This window comes from Triturus cristatus, chromosome 3_2 (genome assembly GCF_964204655.1).
Source record: "Triturus cristatus chromosome 3_2, aTriCri1.1, whole genome shotgun sequence".
In the NCBI taxonomy this organism is placed as follows: domain Eukaryota; kingdom Metazoa; phylum Chordata; class Amphibia; order Caudata; family Salamandridae; genus Triturus; species Triturus cristatus.
The window spans coordinates 666,397,060-666,419,089 of NC_140584.1; the positions used below are offsets into that span (position 1 = coordinate 666,397,060).

At 43.9% G+C, this 22,030-nt stretch overlaps 1 protein-coding gene across 1 annotated transcript in view; it reads left to right on the top strand.

Moving 5' to 3' along the window:
* The window catches only part of LOC146857923 (voltage-gated delayed rectifier potassium channel KCNH8-like), a 1,483,167-nt gene that overhangs the window by 803,190 nt on the left and 657,947 nt on the right, over nucleotides 1-22,030 (top strand). The gene's annotated exons all lie outside the window — the stretch shown is intronic.

The window sequence follows — 22,030 nt, forward strand, 5'->3', positions numbered from 1 at the left end:
GTGTGGTGGGATGTGTAGAGGGTCCCATGCCCCTTCTCAGAGTAGAGGGAGAGGTGGGGCGGGCAGAGGCCATACCCAGTTTCAGAGCCTGGATGGTTCCCAGAGGGAGCACCAGGAGGGGAGTCTTGTCTGCACCAGGAGACCAGCCACTAAGTGGGGCCCATAGTGTCAGGAGTTCTTGGGGGGCAGCTGCCACAAGCCAATTCTGGTCGGAACTGGCAGTACCACTCCACCGAGGAGGGTGCGGAAGTCCAGACAGAGAGGTAAGAGGGGGAGACAGTCCCCAGTGGGGGGACCAGTAGATCACGGGTTGCCAGCTCTGAGATCCGAGCACCCCAGGACTGATCCTGCTGACGCCACTTCTGGACTGGAAGGACTCCAGGCTCTGTCACATGGAGAGTGGTTGAGAGACCTGTGCCAGGCAGACTTTTGTGCAACACATGCATGATTGTGTACCCCTTGGGGAGGTAGGTGTACTCCCCCAGAAGTCCTGGCTTGCCAGGCACCTGTTCAGCCTGAGGGTACAGACCCTGGGTTGAAGGACTAGTCTCAGGATACCACCCTTGAACTGTTGGGAGGGAATCAAATGCTACTAGTGGGCCTGTAGCACTCACTGTGCCACCCACATAAGTAGCCCTTCAAACCTATTTCAGGTCTGCCACTGCAGAGTCTGTGTGTGCAGTTTTAATCTGCCAGTTTGATATGGCAAGTTCACCTACTTGTGAGGCCCAAAGCTTCCCTTTTATTGCTTGCAAGGAACCCCCAAGGTAGGCCCTAGGTAGCCCAATGGACATGGTGCAGTGAATTAAAAAAGGTAGAACATGTACTTTGGTGTTTTACATATCCTGGTAGTGAAAAACTGCTAAATTCGTTAGCATTGGTGCTGCCTTGTAACATTCCTCGACGCAACAACCGTGACTTACAATGCAGGCTCTGACGATGCTGCATCGCTTCCGAAGAACCGCCACTGCAGGAGTCCTGAGCACCACGCCACCGATGTCCGTAACACACCGCTCCGACTCTGATGCTGCAGATGTGGCACAGTGGTTCGACCTCGATGCAGCGAAACCGAGGCCTTGCGGCCTGACGGCCAAACGTCACCATCGATACTGCAGAGCAGTAGGGAACCGAAGTATTGCACCTGCAACAGATGCATCACCTCCCCTGCACCTCACATCATCCCTGGGCGTTAGCAGTTCAATGACCCTGCACCACCTCCAGGTGGTCACTTGCTACAGTGACACCTCACCTTCTTTGCCCAATGTACCATCCCGATCGCCAACGTACCAACGACCCTGCACAGCAGTAAGGAACCAATGCATCCCTGCTTTCATTACACCTCACCTCACCTCCCATGCATCCTGCAGCATCGTTGAGTGTGGACATATCCAAGGTACTATGCAGGGGTCTGCTCAACTCCTGTTTCCGGACCGCATTCCCTCACAGTCGGACTGAACTTGTGGATGTGTCCTGGTCATGCGTGACCTGATAGCCCCAGTCAGAGCTATTATTTTCCTAAGAACTAGAACTTTAGCTAATGTGGCAAATTTCATAACTTGATTTGTGTATTTTGGATTTTTGTTATTTTGGTCTTGTTTGCTCCAATAAATATTGGTTATTTTTCTGAACTGGTTTGGAGTACTTTTGTGGTGTTTTCACTGTGTTACTGTGTGTGTGAGTGTACAAATACTTTACACATTGCCTCTGGGGACAAGCCTGACTGCTCTTGCCAAGCTGCCAATGGGTTGAGCATGGGTTATTTTTAGCGTGTACCTGACTTACCCAGACTATAGCGAGGGTCCCTACTTGAACAGGGTGCAACTATTGCCAACTATGACCCCATTTCTAACAGATGCACACAAATCTGAATGGACCTTCAGTTCCAACTCGTGCTGATCATCCTTGAAAGATTTTATTTTTGCATTTTATACAAGAATTTTGTCACAAAGTTTCGGGGGTTGATTTAGGTCCAAGATTTCCTGGGAATCCAAGAAATCGATTGAGTCGTTCACTTGGGACTCTCATTGGAACTTTCTGTCCTGCATACTTAACCACATCTTTCCCTTGATGATCCACTTGGGGCAGCCTTGAGCCTAGAGTAATAGCCTAGAAACCTTGATTTTGCCATGATTGATTGCTTGCATAGGCTAAATTCAAGTTGAATTTCAGATGATGGTGTGGCGCCAGGAAGCTGAAATAATCGCTGGTGGCATCGGCATTGAGCTTTATCCAACCAAGTAGCTAGAGGATTCTTAAATATCAACTTTCCGTTTGACAGGGTTGGTATATGCTTAGCAACAATGGCACAGCAAGTTGTTGTAAGATCTGGTCCTCTCATTTTTTTAAACAATTTTTGAAAAGTGATATTCAGGGATGTCATTATTCCTTTCGATACTGTAAGCTGTGCTTGATGCGAGCTGTGCTGATTAAAATTAATACCCAGATACTTCATGCTTGATACTTGCTCTAATTTCACTGGATCCGCAGACACTCTGGATTTATTGATAATTTTATTTCTGCAGATCATTATTTTAGATTTGGAGGGATTGATTGAAATCTTATTTTCGTTACAATAAGTAGTTAGAGCATCCACGGATCGTTGCAAGCCAACAGCCATGTGGTCAAATATAATTGTGTCGTCAGCATACTGTAAACACTGGAGATGGTTACCTGCAAGCTTAGGCGGAAATGCTCTCAATTTGGCTAGGGTGCTATTTATAGCTGCCAGATAGAGATTAAATTGCAGGTGTGCCAGAGCACACCCCTACTTTAACCTTTGGTTTGTCCAGATCTTTTTTGGCATTACTGTATTGGCAGAGACTCTAACTTTTACCCAGGTTTATACATATAAACTCATTACGGCTCTTAGCAGGATGGTCGGAATACCCCCGTTGTGAAGCTTCTGCCAGAGCCTCGCTCTGTCAACTCTATCAAATGCAGTGGTGTAATCGATAAATGCTGCATAGAGTGGTGAAGCACCTTTTTTTGTTGAGGCTTCGATGAAGGTGGAAAGAATAATCAAATTGTCCTCGGTGCCGTCCCACATCTAAGCCCTGATTGCGTGATCAGAATTCATGCTCTGGATGCCACCCATTCTTCTGAATCCACGTTCAGCGCTTTAGCGAAGCACTTACCATTGACATCCAGAAGTGTAATCAATCTGAAGTTTGCTGGCTGATTTGTTGGGCCTTTTATTATGTTTTGGGGTTAATATAGTACCTCTCCAGCTGCCAGGGACGTCATTTATCCTAATACAGTGCTCAAATAACGGGCTTCGTAGGCTTCTCCATTCTTCTTTTGTGGTTTAACCTTACTGGCTGGAAGACCATTGGGCCGGGAGCACCGCCCAAGCAAAGTGAGGCAATTAATAAGCCTATTATGTTTATATTGTAGCTGTTGTCCTTCCATTTCTTTAGGGCTTCCAAACTGAGATTGGCACCAATGACTGTCGAGATGTCCTCAAACATTCCTTCATCAGATGTGGCATATAGACTTGTTACGTAGTCCACCCACTTTGGTGCAGGGATGTTAGGGGGCAGGATCTGCACTTTTTCATTGGACCGTTTCTGCACCAGCCGCCAAAACTTGTTTGAGTTTTTTAATTTCGAGGCTTTGTAGAGTTCAGTCTGCTGTTTTTCCTCATTTTGTCTGCAGATTTCAGATGGCTTAGATTTACAGCCTTTCTCACCTTCCGTATGTCGAGAATTAATGACCAGTAGCTTCTATTGTTACGACTCCTTCTCAGAAGGCTATTCAATTTTTGCTTTAGAGCTCTTAGTGCCGGTGAAGAATTAGAAAGTTAACCCTTTTCGGGTTACATGTACACACTTTTTGCAAAAATTGATCTAGTAAATGCACAACAAAATTTGACCATTGATGTGGCATTGATGCCTGGTCGTTTCACCCTGCTTGGAGGAATTTCTTCAGTTCCTCTATCCTTTGTACAAATATCACAGTAGTCCATTTTATTGTGCGAAGGCCACACACTCCCTCCTGGTCACCAATTGTTTTAACTTGGGGTAACCTAGTTGCAAGCATGGAGAGAGAACACAACAATGTTTCATGATCACTAATGAGACTGTGATGCACTTTGAACGTGCCCAACTGGTTATAAATCTGAGTGGAAACCCAAATATAATCAATGTTCAGGCAGGCAGGAAGTTTACCTGAAACATTTCTACCATTTAAAGTTCTACAGTCATGCTGATTAAGAATGGTAGCGAACTTTTTTCCTGCAATGTCCTTCTAGGCGCTCCCTAAACAGATCTTGGGAAGATGCCATGCATTGGGTTCCTCCTGCTGCCATATTAGAGGCTCTGCTGTTTGTAGAAGGGACATGTTGAAGTCCCCCGCTGTCACCCGCATAGCTTCTTGATACTGCTGTTTGAGTACTTTGATGCCTTTTAAAACTCCTGCAGCTGTTGTTCTTTTTTTTTGGTTGTTTTGGATGTATATAAATGCTTCAAACACTAATTGTTGTCACTTTCATCAGATGTTTTTGTTAGTGGATTCTACTTTTACAAATAGGTAGGCACCAAGCCCACTCTCCAGTTCCGTTGTGTCAAACGCCAGGGATTTGTGTATTTGTATTGATACGCCATCGGATGGATGTCCCCCTTTTACGGAAGGTTCAATTGGAGAATAAAATTCAAAATAATCATGCAGCATTGTTTCGGCTAATTACCTCGTTTCTTGCAGGAAAGTAATTTCTTCTAGCTAGCCTCCTCTACAGTATTGCCATTGGCTATAAGATTATTTAATTTCACCCATGTTACGTTGTGGCCATTCACGTTGTTGTATGTTAACCTACAGATCCTTACGTTATTAAGTAAGTCCTTTTTGATCTGTATCAACTCTGTTCCTGTCCTTGAACTTTCTGGGCATTTTGGGCAGCATAGTACGGACTCCCTCTGCAGCTTCTTGTCGAGCATTTTAGCTGAAGTCCATGGATATTTTGGCTTCATCAGTTTACTGTTTGCAATCCCCCATTGTGTCAGTACTGCGGACAGTCCCTCGACTCGCCTTGCTATCTCTGCTAGTTAAAACTGCATTTTGGTTGCTTTCCTTGAATAATCCTTTGTCCTGGGTATGAAGGCCATCTATTCAAGGTCTTTAGACTCAATCATGTCAACCCACAGAGAAAGGTGCAAGTCCTCCAAAAAAGATGATAGTTGCATATTCCCAGACATACAATCTGGGAACAAATGCCTGGCAACACACGTCTGTCTACGGAGGTGGGGGGAACATCATGGTCTCAGCATCTGCAAAACATACTAATGGGAGAGCAAATCTGATCCCCCTGGACAGCAGGGAACAGCAATTAAGAGACCACTTGACACAAAATATTAAAAACAACATTCTGGAGCCCAGTTTATCACGGGCGACAGAAAACAATAATAAGACCCCAGTAAATGCCACTTATCTTCCTTCATTAAACTTAAGTCACTGCACTGGCCACTTTGTCCCTAGAGACGGGCACGACTTGATTAAAAGGGCCAATATATCGCCCCTATGGTCTCAAGTGATCGTACAGGACTGGCCCATCCAGTAGGACCAGAGGAACTTAGGTGTCATGAGGCTACAAGTATCCCAGAAGTAGACTGGGGTGGGATGGTAAAACTCGTGAAGACCTCTGCTCTCGTACTCAATTAAATGATTTTCAAAATGGGGAGAACCATGGGGCGGCCCTAATATTGCACCCAGATTATATTGCCAGTAGTCTCGAAGATATCTTGAATAAAAGCAATATACTTAGAATTTTAACTGCCCGGCCTAATAAGTTAGCATTTTGTTTATGTAACAAAGGGTACACGCCTCTGTTATGTGGCATCTGGCGGTTATGCGTTAACAGCGTTGACACTGAATTTTACTAGTTTTGTTTTCTTTACCTCTAGAGGGTGATTCTTAGAATGCTTAATGCAACAAGGGTAATTCATTCAGCGTCGGGCGAGATATCCCGCTTAAAAAAACGCTGGAGGGGACAAATATTTGCTACTGGGTACTCGGCAATGGCGCGTGGGGCACTAATCTGGGTTAGGCATGGCACTCCCTTCACAGTAGAAGACACCATGATCGACAAACAGGGCAGGTACGTTGCAGTGAGAGGAAAACTTGATGGCAGACATATAGTCATCGTGTCTTTATATGCTCCCAACGTGGACCAGGCGGTCTTTCCTTTCTAGACACCCTCACGCAGGCCCTGGCTCCATGGCATGGTACCCCAATGATCCTGGGTGGAGACTGCAACTACGTTTTGGATATTAACTTAGATCGCTCATTTCCCCCGCTGACAGGTACAACATCTTATAAAGCTATGAGGGCGCTATGTGGTTGGGCTCAGCAGTGGCGCTTGACGGATATCTGGCGGCATAGATACCCGGCAGTTAGGCAGTATTCCTACTATTCAGGTGCACATCGCTTGCATGTCCGGTTGGACCGCTTCATGTTAACCGCTGATTTGCTGCCCCAAGTGAAGACGTGGAGTATCTGGGACTCACACACTCGGACCACAACCCTCACGTCCTAGAAATAGGCTGGGCCGTGGAGGCACTGCCGATCCCACGTTGGCGTCTGCAGCCCGACGTATTGTTGGACGCGGCGTTTCGCGACGGGTTGGCCGCTTCGGTGGCACATTATTTTGACGAGAACGAGGGATCGGCTTCCTCCCCTTTGATCGAATGGGACGCCCTGAAGGTGGTGGTCAGGGGGCACTGCCTAGGTTCCCAGGCAGGGATGAAGGTACAAGTAGAACGTGACCTTATCGCTATTGAGGTTGAGCTAGCGCAGGAGGAGGGAGTCGGAGACACGGGCCTTGCTGGCCGCCTGGGACAGTTACAGGCAGAGCATGCGCGCCTATTGGAGCGTCTTAAATGCCTCAATTATGCAGCACACTCTGCACGCACTCGCCGTCAGGGGGACAAGGCGGGTAAACTATTGATTTGGTTAATACGCAATGATGAGACCTCCCCCATCATAGCCCACATACGAACACCACAAGACACAATAGTCTACACGCAACAAAAAGTTCATCAACAATTTGTTGCACATTATGGAATGCTTTATCGGTCCCAGGCGCAGGCTACAGAATTGGCCCTGCAGTGTTTTGCTGCTGGCTTCAATCCACCTCACCCTACCCCGGCTCAAAGCACTGATCTCAATGATCCCCTCTCAACAGATGAAATCCGGGCGAGCATCTTCTCGTTATCGAACGGGAAGGCACCGGGACCGGACGGTCTGCCGGCCGAATTTTATAAGGCGTATGCCCATATCCTCACACCCCATCTACTGAAACTTTATAAGCGCGCGGTAGAGGAATCTAAACTCACCTACTCGCAGAACGAGGCGCTGCTGGTGTCCTTATTAAAACCGGGTAAACAACCCGAGTTGCTGGGCTCCTATCGTCCCCTCGCCATTCTGAATACTGATTATAAAATCTTTGCATCCCTACTCGCGCGTCGACTAGCGCCGGCGGTACAAGTTATGGTTCACCCGGATCAGAATGGCTTTGTCCCAACGAGAAATACAGCACTCAGCATCCAGCGTTTCTTCCGGGTCCAGCGACACTCACTTCCTTCCTGGCCGAGGTCGGGCTGTATTGTATTAGATTTGGAAAAAGCCTTTGATTCCTTAGAGTGGCCCTACCTTTCGGCTGTCTTAGGTAGATTTGAACTGGGTGATGCATACATGTCCATGGTGCAGTTGCTGTATCAGCGCCCTACGGTTAGGGTACGCACGGGGCGGCTCATCTCTGAAGTTATCAACGTTCGTAGGGGCACTAGACAGGGCTGTCCTCTCTCCCCGCTCCTTTTTTCCCTGGCAATGGAGCCACTTGCTCATTTGCTTCGAGAGGATGGTCAGGAATGGGGTATACCTTTGGGGGACGGTCTTCACGCCATCTCGCTGTACGCAGACGACCTCCTGCTGTATGTCCGGGATTTGCACAACATCCCCATAACCATTTTCAATATATTGGCCGACTTTGGGCAGTTGTCGGGTCTACGTGTAAACTGGGCGAAATCCGGTATTTACCCCTTTTCGGACGCAGTGGTGGAGATGCCAGTATACTATCTCGATACCCCTCTGGCTTGGTACCAGGGCACGTTTCGATACCTGGGAGTGCTAGTATATCGGCAACCAGCAGACATGCTAGAGGGCAATCTGACCAGGGCTGTAACCGCCATCCAGGCACAAGTTAGATTCTGGAAAACACTACCTCTCACTGTGACGGGGCGGGTAACATTAATAAAAATGTTAATCCTGCCAAAGCTTTTATATTACTTTACCAGCATTGAGGTCCAAATTCCCTCCAAATTTTTCCGTGATTTGGAAAAAATGTTTCGCGACCTGATTTGGAATGGGGGAGACCCAGAGTGGCGTTGTCGAAACTGTACGCCCCGATCGCGCAGGGAGGGCTGGCGGTCCCCAACCTCGAATTATATTATTTGGCGGCTCAACTCCAGTGGGTAACTAGATGGTTAGCGGGTAAGAACCTGGAGGATACGGCTACGGCTTTGCCACTATGGACACGCTCGCAAGTACTGCACTTGTTTCACCCACTTGCTCGCGGCCGTCGAGCCACACCATGGTCACTGTCTCTTGCTCTTCACTGCTACAAGAGATGCCTTTATTTAACAAGGTCCACTACACCATACGCCCCGGCGCTGCCGCAGCTAGGTACGCCCAGAGGCAGCAGGGACACTATGGAACAGGTGCTGCGTGCATGGCATGAGGTAGATATTGACACGCTGGGCGATCCATATGCCGATGGTGAGCTCATTCAGTTTGAGGTGCTCTCCGCAGACACTGGCCTGGCACCCGGGCAGTTTCTATTATATGGTTCATTTCTACACACATTCACGTCCTCGTGGGGGGACATCACCACAGAACTCCCAATGCACCACCTTATTCAATACCTGCATGTTATGGGGGCGGGCTCCCATATTGTTCATTGGCTGGTATCCGCTCTTTTAATACACACTACGCTGCCGCTGACGAGGCTCCGCGCAAAGTGGGAGGTGGATAGGGGGGCGCCCATGGACGGATGGAGAATGGGACGTGGTATTAGCGGGACCTGTCAACATACCCCGAAACTCTCGATTCAAATTGATTCAGACGTTTGTTCTGCACCGCGCCTACCTCTCCCCAGACAACATAGCTAAATACTTTGGAGATATTACAGCTGTCTGTCCGCGATGTACGCTCCGAGGCGCGGATCTGTTACATATGCTTTGGTCCTGCACTGCACTGGCGCTGTATTGGCGGAGGGTCACGGCTATACTAGAGCAGTGCACCGGGGTGCTGTGTCAGCATACTTGGGAGGTATGCATATTAGGCTTATATAAGCGAAATAGGCAGAATAAGATATCCTCCCGCTTTCGAGACCTAGGCTATATTACTGCGAAGCGCCTGATTACTAAGAACTGGAAACGAGGAGAAGCCCCTGTTGCAATTAGCTGGAAGAAGTCATTTCTTAATTGGGCACGAGCGGAGAGTGTGGCATTACACAGAGAGGAGACTGCAGGTCTCCGCAAATTCCCAGCAGCCCAGCCTTGGGATACGTTGCTGAATAGCTTCACGCAACTCTGTAGCGCTGACGGTCAGCCCTCGCACACGCCCTCCACCGATGTGAACCCCTGAGCTCTGTGCCCTAGCGGCTTGACACATAGATAATAATTGTGCGTAATGCAAGGCTACTGCCCTTGGCGCTCATTGCCTGCTCTTCGTTTGTTGGCCTGTAGAGCAAGCCGTGTGACTGAGGATACTGTTTGGTGCATCTTGGGTCCATCTCCCACTATGGTTCTTGCTGGGGAAGGGAAGAGGCGATTTCTTGGAAGTCAGCGATATCTTACTGGGACACCCGGGGGTTGAGGATATAAAGGCTAATTTTGAGTTGCAGTTGTTTTATTTATTGTTTCTTTTTCTTTCTGCTGTGGTTGCTGTTTCTATTTTATTTTTTTTCGTTTGTGTTTTGGAATCTTTATTGGCGCCCTATCAGGTTTGTGCATGAAGTTTCACGGCGAGTTAGTACAACTCAGTACCTGCATACACCGCTGTTACACACTACTGAGGTTCAGTCCACTATGCTAATCATCGATGTTTAACTCCCCTCATGTACAAGGTGGTAGGTTGTACGTCGTCGTTGGCATCCCATGTGGCCATGCTGAACATGGTGGACTATGACACAAGAGGTGATCTGTCATCAATTCCTTTTACATAACTACTACATGGTAATTCACGGGCGTGTTTTGAACTGGACGCATGGTCGATCGCTGGGTATACCTGTTAAACTTTCTTCTGGCAATGATTGGCGTACGTCCTGTACGGTCTGACATGCTAGCCAAAAATGCTGTTGTATCGTATCATGTATTTCCTTATTTGCTTGCTAATGAGTATGCTGTTTATTGAAAAAATGGAAAAATGTCAATAAAGATATTTAAAAAAATAAAATAAAAAAAATAAAGAGGGGTCAAAATACCCTAGACATAAAGGCGTTACAATAATATAAACCAATAAATAATTATCATGTCAAGGAATTATATATAATCACGAAGGTCAAAGGCTATAAATGGAGAGAGTATTTAGCTGTGTCAGAGCAGCGAACAAAAGAGGAAGATTGGAGTATACATTGGCTATTAGTTATGTTGTGAATGTTCTATTCATTGTGATGTATTTACATTCTTTAAAGGGCTGCATGTTGGGCAGCAAATAAAAGTATTTGCATAAAAAAAAAAGGGTAATTCATTCAGCTTAATTGTATGCAAAATACATGCCATATCAACACATAATAGGATGCAACATATCTAAATTGGTGTGCTTTCAGAAAACATTGACTTCGGGCACATAATTATATATACAGATGAGATGATTTTATCAGGTTGCACAGTTTATCAATAAACATGGACACCAGAGCTTTCTGCTGCTTTATAAGATGCACGGAATGCTTATACAGCTCAGGATTTATCATATCTAAAACCTGCACTTTCTCAGTTCTTTGATTTTGAGATATAACTCTCAATATGCAGATGATATTGCAATGTTTCACTCACTATATATTCACATGGACATCAGAACAGCTCAAAGATCTTATATATGACCCACATCTGAGCACAGAACCCTTTATCAAGTTATATGGAGCACTAGTACTGCTATCGTTAACCTATGTAGAGACCGCTTGAGCTGTTAATCACCACTCCGATCCCTACAAACTCTCAACATATGGCACACATGCATTTAGCAGGAGAAACTTTTTTACCAAATGAGTATAGCTTTGAGGCACGCACTCCCATAGGCGCGCATGATTTCAAATCGTAGGATCAAGCTAGAAACTGGACAGGATGTAAAGTAAATTAACCCTGCTTGACTTCTACAATAAGTCCCTTACTACTGTGGCCTTACTTCTAGTCAATCCCTTTTTCTTGTCCAGAAAGCTATATTACAGAATTTTGACTACATATACCTTATGTTGGTTATTGAATTTACTTGTGTAGATCACAGGTAAAGAGCTGTATTATGATATTTATAATTACTTCCAGTGCTAATTAACTATGAGTTGCACACCGGTAATATTGTTAGGTAACAAATAATTTCATTTTTGTTAAAAAGTTTCAAAATGCTTGTATTTTATCCTAAACAAAGGGAAACTCTCCTATCTTCCTTTATGATCTCATTTTTAGACACTACTTTTGCTCAAAGGAATAGATTTTGACTCACAAAGTCACGAGGTGATCTCGTTTCTGTAAACCACACTCATCTATCTTGGAAACATATAGCAAAAATATACTTATATCACACTATGGTTCTATGTTCTATTTTTTATCTAGTCTTAAAAATGTCCTAGACTTCCATGCCTTTTCAGGGTGAAACACGTGTTGGGTATAATAATGTTATTCTGGAACAACAATAAAAACACAGAACCAAAATTACATTACTGCATGAATTAATTTGTATTGCATTAGTATTCTCCATACCAACATCGCCTTGACAACATTGGGAAGAACTGAATAAGGAATTCTTGGAGGATACACTCATTACTTTTCAAATATAACATCACTTTAACTTTCAAGTTTTTCAGAAAATGTCTGTTTTTTTGTTTTTTTAAATAAAAAAGCAGATCTTTTTATCACAGTTAACTGTAATGTAACTTTAACCCTTGTAATTTCAGTGAAATTTCTGCAGGACCCTGTCAATGCCAAAATAACATAGTAAATCAGCATTCTGGTTGCGAACTCTGGCCCAATGTCTGGCTACTAGTTAGTTTATATACTTGTTCTTAATGGCTCTGTAGTGTTCTAGTACCCTCTTCTAAACAGGGCAGATGGTACGCCACACGTATTGATACCCACATGGACATTGGAGTACATATACCACATAATCATTGTCACATGTGATGTACACACTATCGGGGCTGGTGCTAGCACTTGGATGCAGGACCTGTTGTTAATGTTTAGAAAAATACTGAGGTGAATCCATAAGTGAGGGTTACCCTTGCTATGCGGATTAGGGTACTGTCTATATGTTTGTTACGTGGCACAGTGTATATCAATACCCAGTGTGGGATCTATACCCAGGTGAATCTGTGAGTTCCATACATTATGTAGGATATATTGTAGGGTCCTCACCCACAGGTACCACCCGTGGCTTGCTTCGTCATCTGACACACGTCCCAATCCTTAAGTGCAAGGGCCAGCTCAACGCGTTTGTAAGCAAGGCACTTACTATAGATGATTAGGGAATACAATTTAAAATTGCCTGCTGGATCCTACTAAAATTCTTTAGTGTGTTATTCTTTTGGCAAGGTTTAAAAAAAAGGCGATGTTCTGAGGGTATATTGACCCCGTACATCTATGGTTGACATGTTTCAGCTGTTCAAGTGCCCTCTAGGTCAGGCGGCTTCTTCAGGCCCAGTAGTAATTATCCCTAAATCTCAATGTTACCTATTGCACCATTGTATTATCATTTGTTCATATGGTGATGTGGTAAGGAATAAACATGCACGCAACTGATCCAGACCACATTATTGGACTCTTTCCTTTGTTATGATCTATACTGAAATATAAATAGAAAATCATTGATCAAGATTCATATACATTAATATGTTCCAAGTTTGTTCTCCCATGCTTATTGTGATCTGCATGCACTTGTGTGGGTTCTCTCCCTCTATTTCATATCTTGTGTGTTTTTCAAAAACATTTAAAAAGGCACGAAAGTCATATAGTAACAATACATACACATACTATACAACATTCAATATTTGCTCATTTTGTTGTCGTGGTTCAAATGTAGTGCTCAATAACACCTACATCGCAAAAGGTTGTTGAGGCTACATAGGGTGTGTGTGGGGGACCGTCCTTGTAGTCACACTCTTAAGAAAAGTGGACAGAAATGAGTGTCGGTGCATTGGCTTTGGTCATATGCGGTGATAGGCACCCTAGGTTTTTCCTGCTTACTTCCACAAAGGACTGCGTCCTCACCTACTTTGTGGCCTGAATTCCAGCATGTTACTGTTTGGGCGGTCTCTTCGGTTTTTCCAGTAAGGGAGTTTCCTGTCATGTGATCCGTATCAACATCACATGATTACTTGCCTTAACTTGAAGTTTTACCTAGTAAAGTTAACCTTTGTTTTACCTGCCTGTGAGCATAGAAGGCTGCTATCCATAACATTTTTTTTACGTAATTCACAGTTCTGTTTTTTTATTAAAATGTTTTGTGGCCTGGCAGAAAGCTGGTGGTGCTTCATTTTATAAAGAAATGCAACATTTACATTTATGGTGTAAAGCAATAACTGTATGTTGAGCAACCAACAGGCATCAGTTACCCCTAAGCCCACATTCATGTTACTAGTTTGACTACTCGTCATGTTGAGAATTAGCCCCATAACCAGTCATAGGGATAGATAAAAATGGCGCGCTCCTCCCCGATCCCCCACACCACCTATTATCCCTGGAGACTATTTTACAGGAAATTTCTATTGTTACAAAGGAGGACATATTCATTTGTACCATTTTCGCTGTGTGTATAGTAGAATAATGTGAAAAAAGTGTACTAGTTCAAACAAGGTACAAACTGAATGTACTTTATTTCTGTTGTGTTAAAATAGCAAGTAATGGATAACATATATATTTTCCAATTGTTAAAAATGTAAGAGGAAATATGTTTGACATAAAGCCAATTTGTTCATTTTTAAGTCTTGCCCATTACACATATCGTTTGCAATTCAGTGAACCTACAACTCCCCCACAGCATACCATTAGCTGTCTTTGTTGTCACTCTAATTTCCAATGTTTCAATTGCTTAGCCCCCATAGGCTTCCCTTCATTTCTTTTGTTAGACCCTCCCTGGAGCATGGACCAAGCACGAGTTCTTCCTCATAGTTTTGCAATGCACTATTTTAGAAGTGTTTCAGTGTCAGTGTATGTGCAATGCACTTTCCTACTTTGAACACAGGCATACGGCTTCTTATTTATATTACTTTCACTCTGTCTGCCATCTCTATTGATGCTTTAGTTACTTACACTCACAACTGTACTAGTCTACGCCACTCTACTCTACGCCAATCCGCTCTATGCCACACCACTAACTTTTAGTCATGCTAAACAACAGCCACGCTGCTGTACAACATGGCTTTGGTCAGGAGAAGGCTGAGTAAGGGCAGACGTGGCCTTTGGACAGATAGTACCCTCTCCCACCTGGCATCGTTGTGTTGTAAAAATGGGAGGAGTGGGTCGAAGGATGAGAGAATGAAGGGCTATGAAAAGAAAAACAACCAAAATGTGGAAACCGGAACCTGTTCTTAATGAATTGTTGTCTGCATCCGGTTCAGGGACCCTGGTTCTGGCAGCTCCTGTGTCCCTTTGAAAGTCGGTGCCCTGAGTGTGGGCACAGCTCGCACAGGCTAGAGACCGGCCGTGGGAGAGGTGGGACCGTAGTAGAGAAGAGAGAATAAACTAGTACAAACATTCAGTAATATAAAGCACAGAACATGAATTTGGCACCTCCCCTCCCTGTTCCGTGTAATTATCCAGTCACCAACACCCCCGAATCGAGATATAAGCGGTGGGAAACTCAAAGACAGGGCCGGGGCAGTCGACACACAAGGCACTGTACAAGCTGTGCTGAACACCGGGTCACACGGGACAAACGAGAGCTGCGGGGTACACCACAACAGGTGACAGGTGAATAAAAAAAGATAAGGGGAAAAGCCAAGTCCAACAGGAAGGCCTTGTTTTCTGCCGCACCTGGGTACATGCACATTCGGGCCCAGTGGTTGTCGTGTGCTTTTTGTGCCTGCGTCGGATCATCTCGATTTACCTGGCTGTAATCGAGTGATGGCAGTCACGTTATTGGGCACTGGACGGGAGACTGCCATTGCTGAATCGATCATGGGGCTGGTTACTGGAGATGACTGGAGACATCTTAATGTGACTGAAATGGAAGCTCGAGGTGACCTGAGCAAGAGATATCGATTCAAGCTCAGCAGAGAAAGAAGCACATGTCTGTCTCTTGTACTGAAAGCTCTCCCCACAGCTCCCTGACTGACCATTTCATAGGGATTAAGCTGTTTAGTGGATGCTCTATCCACTCAGAGAATACCCTGTGTGCCTCGTTAGAATCCTCTAGCAAATTTGGACGAGTAGCCAAGAGGCAAGTATCCAGGTGATCCCAGTTCAATTTATACCACGGCTGTTTCAGAGAGGTCGACTGACCCTCAGTCAGAGCAGAAGTAACACCGTATAGGGACATTGAGACCAAAAAATTATCAGTCCATCCCATCCTAATTGGTGCATGCATTGTGATTTGAGGTATGTTAGTAAAAACTGGGTGTAATAGGTGCCCTGCAATGTGGGTTGGGCCTGAGACCAGCTGCTTCAGTTGGCAGGCTGCAAGGTCGGCCACGAAATTTGCCATATCAGTGTCCTCCAAATTGTTGAAATGGAGGTTCAAATCCCACAAAATTGTAAAGTTGGCGGTATTAACTGATAATATACTGACCATGTCTACAAGGGCTTCCCTGAAACCTAGGGAAGGCCCTGGGGGCCGATATGCTAGGAGCCTAGACATAGTGTAATTCGGGCTCAAAGTGACCTTAAAGTGGGCGCTCTCACAACCGGTAACCGTCTGTTTAGCAAAAGAGCATGGGTAGCATGATTTAGAAATAATCGTTATACCCCCACCTCTAGTTGCTCTATTAAGCAAAAGAATGCTATAGCCCGCAGGGAGATCAAGGCCAGGTTCAGCAGTCATGGCATCAGAAAGCCATGTCTGAGTAAGAAAGAGAACATCTGGGGAGACCTCCTCTAGCAGGTCAAAGACATCAGCATGATGTTTAGCTAAAGAGCGACAGTTGAGGCTCAATATGCTAGTGTGCTTGCTGGATCTGGGAAGGTGGCGGCAAGGGGGAGGAGTAAGTGTAGCTTGAAAACCACATTGTAGACAACTAAAAGGGCCCTCAATAGCGAGCCCACTGACCTGCCCGCAGTCACTCCCCAAATTCCTAAATTTCCACTGATCCTCCCGTGTATAGGTTACCTTGTTCCTCTCGAAACCGGCAGCATGTCTGGCATCTGGCGTCGAACTGGCGCGGACGGGCGCAGACGGGCTTGACTTTGGCGCGCTGCCGGCGTGCCTGCTGCGCGGCGGCGCCATAGGTCTATTTTTATGCTGTGAGTGAGCTCTGCCCAGAGAAAGACTAGTCCGCCCCTTCAGAAATGGCCCCCACTGTTCGTGCCACCGGAAGTGAGGGAAATGGGGAATAGAGTCGCCACGAGCTCCCTCCACACAATCAGCACAAGCTGCGGTGGACTGGGGAGGAGAGCGACTTAAAGTAAGAAAATTTTAAAAATGTGACCACAACACTGCACATTTAGTTAAAAGCATAAAAAACACAAGAGAATTGGAGCAGAGATACCACATGTAACGCCACTCACAATGCTACTGACACTGGTCAAATCAATATCGAATGTCAGCATTGTCTGATCCTATTCTCTGTTCTTGAGTTGTGTCCTCAGGATTTTAGTCTGATCTTCAGACCTGCTACCTTTTTCTTGTGGAATTGAGGTTTTGGTTTGTTTTTCTGAATGTGTTGATCATCTCTGGACTTCACGCGTTCTTCTTTGTGATCTGACCGTCCTCTTCTTTTGGATGTCTGTGAAGATGTCTGAAAGGTACGAGAGGAACGTGTATCAGTATCTTGATACCTGTCAGGTTTTTTCAAATTATCCAAATTCCTGAGGTTATACCTCCTATCAGAGTGCTCCTTTTGAGGAGACCTACCTCGGGATTGAGAACGTTTCTCTTTTGATTGTTGTTTTTTGTTTTCCCACTTCTTTTTAGAAGATGTAGGATTGTGTTTAATAGAGTCTTTATCAGGACCCTCAGACAGTTGTGGTTTAACTGTGTAATTCTATTAATTCTTGTATTTGATTAAGTAATTCCTTATCTGACAGTGCCTCAATGTCAGGATGAGGTATGTAGCCGGCTAAAATCAGCCATGTTGCTCCTGGTCTACCTAGTGAACCGAGCCTGGTAAAGTGATTGTAATGTTTTAGGGCGCCTTTATACCAGAGCTGATGCTCCTGGTATGTGAGTGGAATTTCAACATCCTCGAAGGGAATGTATTCCTCAGGTGGTTCAAGAAGAAGAAGAGAAACATTTTTGTTACTGGATTTGATTCTGGGAATATAATCCACGGAATAGAATACCTCTGTCTGAAAAGATTCATGGTCCTCTATCACAAAAACCTCTCTACCACCTCTTGGTGTTAGGCTATGTTTTATAAGTTGAGTGATGGCTCTCCTTAAATTTGGATGGAGGTTTATAACACCCTCATCGGTTTCATTTAAACCTGTAGTATTAAAACCTGTTGCGACTTGGTCAGACGCAGTCTCAGTATCGGACATTTTTGTTTAATGAAGAATGTAGAACAAGTTTCAAGGGAACAAAGATAAGGTGCACAATATTTTGGAACACTGTATCCTTCAACGTTGAACAAACCAAACAGCTAATACATAGGATTTTCGTCCTACTCAGCTATGGCGGATATTATTCCTACCCACTCCAGAAGTTCTTATAGAGTATTATGAGTAGGGGTCTCTGAGTAAAGCACGACTGAGTTACTTCAGTATCTAGCGTTAAATTAGTGCCTTATCAAACATTGGGCGTTATGTAGTGTAGTTCCTATTTCCCTTATAGGCTCTGCGCATTCAAATAATATACACTATAGTTTTTGCATAGGACTAAGGTCAGTATGCTCCTATCGCGTACATTAAACTTAATTACTTGCGTGTGTAAGCTAACTCAGAGGTCACTAGAAACTTCTCGAATGAACAATAAAGGATTAGTTTCTGACAACTGCATAAACATGACAACTTTGTTTCCCTTAGAATCGGAACGCATCTCAGAATCATGGAAACAATAGATAACCGTTTCACTCAGTCAACCGTGCATGCTTAGTTTCTCCAGAGTTACACAGAAATAGATAGACGGGAGTTTCAATAAAAGGGGTTTATAATGGGGATGATAATCCAGCCCACATAGGCCCTCCGCGGCCATGGATATTGCTCTGTGTTATCGGCGGTTGTAGAAATTGATGCCTATCCACTGAACACTGGCAGGCTACCAATGTCAGAGATCGGAGGCGACACTGATCACAGATAGGTTGTTAGTTGTTCGCAGCTCCCGATACCACGGATCATATTTATTGCAGACTGCAGCCTCCTACGATATCATTCATTTATACTGACCGCTTCTCCCATTACCTACTGTCAGTATTTGACGCATGGCGAGTAACTAGACATGTTTAAGTAAGTGGGGACGCCGAATATCTCAAAATGGTCCCATAGTTGGTCTGGGTGCATCGATGGTTTTTGAGAGGACGTTGTATCGTGCTGTCGATACTATTATGCCATCTGTTGAGGTTTTGAACAGGGTTCTGGGATTTTTTTCTTTTTGATCGGGTTACGAGACGTGATGGGATTGAGAGACAGCGCCAGCCTTCAATTTAAGGCATGGATGCTAGGGCACATCACCTAACAAGCATTCTGTTAGGCAAATGGGGGTAAATTCATAATTTGTCATTATAAGAAATTAACAGTTTTCGGGATCGTGTAACCCAATTTACAAGTTCCAGTATTTATCATATTTAGATGATTGTGCCTAATTTAAATATTGCTGTGGAGACTTGTGCACAAAGACTTTTTTTTTTTCTTCCGAAGCGGGTTTTAAAAAGCACGTCCTTGATGCTGAAAATGTATTGCCATTCTTAACTCTAGACAAACTTTAAAACAGTGAACACATTTTACATCATGGCTTCCCAACCTACCTTGTACCACTGCTCATCGCTCTGAAGTGGCCGAAAGGCGAGATTTGCAGCGCTTTCCCAAAACATCACATATATATATATATCCATGGTGAGAGAGCGAAATCTCAGCAATGAATGTGCTCCCTTGACATTTTTACCACTAAAGATGACTCACAATTTCCCCCTGCCATAGTTCTCTTCTTTCCACAACTGCATTGCAGTTTACCTTTCTTGTGTTTCCTGCTCTTGAAAACATTTTTGAAGCCTCTGTGTTTGAGACAGATTGAAAATTCTGCTTTGTATGATGACTTGTTTCGTACTTTGGATCTCACCAATAAGACCGCTTTACCTTTTTCTTGTTTCAGACCTATTGTGTCCAATACAGTGAATATATCCATATTGTGGGCTTTGGCCAGCCCTTTGGGATATATAAGAAGGTTTTGGGTGCTCATTTGTATTTTCTACCTGGCTGGTAGAAGTAAAGTGGTCACTAGCCATGTGTTTTCCAGCAACACAATATCATTACCACAGTAACTATCTCTCACTCTAACACACTACTTAAAAACTTCACTCTCTCTCTATCTCACTACCTCACTCTCTCACTACATCACTATCTATTTCTATCTCACTCTCACTACCTCACTATATCACAACACACTCTCAAAACTTCACTACATCACTCTCTCACTACCTCACTATCTCTCACTATACTACACTCTCTCTCACTAACTCTCTACCTCACTCTCTAACTCACTACTCAACTCTCTTTCTCACAGCAACACAATATCACTACCACAGTAACTCTCTCACTCTAACACACTACTTAGAAACTTCACTCTCTCTCTATCTCACTACCTCACTTTCTATAACTACATCACTATCTATTTCTATCTCACTCTCACTACCTCACTATATCACAACACACTCTCTCAAAACTTCACTACATCACTCTCTCACTACCTCGCAAATTCACTCTCTCTAACTCACTAATTCACTCGCTCTACCTCACTACCTCACTCTCTCTCTCAAATACACTAAGTCACTTACACTCACTCTTTCACTACCTCACTCTATCTCACTACTTCACTACATCACTCTGTTTCTATCTTAATACCTCACAACATCCCTCACTACCTCACTCTCTTTCACTACAGCAATCTTTCTCTATCTCACAACATCACTCACTGTTTCTATCTCACTACATCAGAAAATACCTCACTCACTAACTCACTCTTTCACTACCCCACACTCTATCTACCTCACTCTCTATTTCAATACCTCACTCTATCTCACTACCTCACTCTCTCTCTGCTAATGCAATAGGTATCACATATGCAAAAAATAAACTAATGCCAATAGAAATGACAATGCCATTTATTTAGGGATACAAAAATCATAAAAAAACGAGCAATACCAATAGCTCTACCTAGAATGTTGCCGAGACCATTGCATTGTAAATGCTTGTTCTTGTCTAGGAAGCTATATTACAGAATTTTGACTACAGATACCTTATGTTGGCTATTGAATTTACTTGTGTAGATCACAGGTAAAGAGCTGTATTATGATATTTATAATTACTGCCAGTGCTAATTAACTATGAGTTGCACACCGGTAATATTGTTAGGTCACAAATAATTTCATTTTTGTTAAAAAGTTTCAAAATGCTTGTATTTTATCCTAAACAAAGGGAAACTCTCCTATCTTCCTTTATGATCTCATTTTTAGACACTCCTTTTGCTCAAAGGAATAGATTTTGACTCACAAAGTCACAAGGAGATCTCGTTTCTGGAAACCACACTCATCTATCTTCGAAACATGTAGCAAAAATATACTTATATCACACTATGGTTCTATGTTCTATTTTTTATCTAGTCTTAAAAATGTCCTAGACTTCCATGCCTTTTCAGGGTGAAACACGTGTTGGGTATAATAATGTTATTCTGGAACAACAATAAAAACACAGAACCAAAATTACATTACTGCATGAATTAATTTGTATTGCATTAGTATTCTCCATACCAACATCGCCTTGACAACATTGGGAAGAACTGAATAAGGGATTCTTGGAGGATACACTCATTACTTTTCAAATATAACATCACTTTAACCTTCAAGTTTTTCAGAAAATGTCTGGTTTTGTTTTTTAAAATAAAAAAGCAGATCTTTTTATCACACTTAACTGTAATGTAACTTTAACCGTTGGCATTTCAGTGAAATTTCTGCAGGACCCTGTCAATGCCAAAATAACATAGTAAATCAGCATTCTGGTTGCGAACTCTGGCCCAATGTCTGGCTACTAGTTAGTTTATATACCTGTTCTTAATGGCTCTGTAGTGTTCTAGTACCCTCTTCTGAACAGGGCAGATGGTACGCCACACGTATTGATACCCACATGGACATTGGAGTACATATACCACATAATCATTGCCACATGTGATGTACACACTAGTGGGGCTGGTGCTAGCACATGGATGCAGGACCTGTTGTTAATGTTTAGAAAAATACTGAGGTGAATCCATAAGTGAGGGTTAATCTTGCTATGCAGATTAGGGTACTGTCTACATGTTTGTTACGTGGCACAGTGTATATCAATACCCAGTGTGGGATCTATACCCAGGTGAATCTGTGAGATCCATACATTATGTAGGATAAATTGTAGGGTCCTCACCCACAGGTACCACCCGTGGCTTGCTTCATCATCTGACACACGTCCCAATCCTTAAGTGCAAGGGCCAG